This window comes from Nannospalax galili, unplaced genomic scaffold (genome assembly GCF_000622305.1).
Source record: "Nannospalax galili isolate Female #2095 unplaced genomic scaffold, S.galili_v1.0 scaffold286, whole genome shotgun sequence".
Taxonomy (NCBI): Eukaryota; Metazoa; Chordata; class Mammalia; order Rodentia; family Spalacidae; genus Nannospalax; species Nannospalax galili.
This window is the reverse complement of record NW_008359442.1, coordinates 13,599,764-13,600,504: the sequence shown is the minus strand read 5'-3', so window position 1 is coordinate 13,600,504 and position 741 is coordinate 13,599,764. Positions and strand designations below refer to the sequence as shown.

At 37.2% G+C, this 741-nt stretch overlaps 1 protein-coding gene across 1 annotated transcript in view; it reads left to right on the top strand.

Annotated features, from left to right (window-relative positions):
• Nucleotides 1-741, top strand: part of Camkmt (calmodulin-lysine N-methyltransferase) — a 465,839-nt gene that overhangs the window by 339,228 nt on the left and 125,870 nt on the right. The window lies entirely within an intron of this gene.

Sequence of the window (741 nt, the reverse complement as noted above, 5' to 3'; positions counted from 1 at the left end):
TTTCTTAGTGCCACCTGCTTGGAATATTCTTTTCCATCCTTTTACCTTAAGGTAGTGCCTGTCCTTGAAGGTGAGATGGGTTTCTTCCAGACAGCAAAGAGATGGATTTTGTTTCTTAATCCATTCGCTTAGCCTATGTCTTTTGACTGGGGAGTTCAGTCCATTGATATTTAAGGTTATTATTGAAAGGTGTGTAGTGGTTGCCGTCATTTTGATTGCTATTTGTCTTCTCTGTGTAATTTACTTTATTTATTTTTCTTTTGTTGTCCCTGGGGTGTAGTTGCTTCTCTCTCTGCTCTCTGTATTGCTTCAAGTATTTTTTGAAGGCCTGGCTTTGTGGACATGTATTCTTTCAGGCTATTTGTGTCATGGAAGATTTTTCTTTCCCCCTCAACTATAATAAACATTTTTGCCCGGTACAGAATTCTGGGCTGGTATCTATTGTCATGTAGAGCTGGAAATACGTTGATCCAAGCTCTTCTGGCTTTCATAGTATACATTGATAAGTCAGCTGTCATTCTGATGGGCTTTCCTTTGTATGTGACTTGTTGTTTTTCTTTTGCTGCTTTCAGTATTCTCTCTTCTGTACATTTAGTGTTTTTACTATGATATATTGTGGGGAATTTCATTTCTGATCCTATCTATTTGGTATTCTATGTGCTTCCTGTATTTGTATGGAGATGTTTTTCCTTAATTTGTGGAAATCCTCTTTTACAATCCTGTGTAAGATCTGGTCAACAT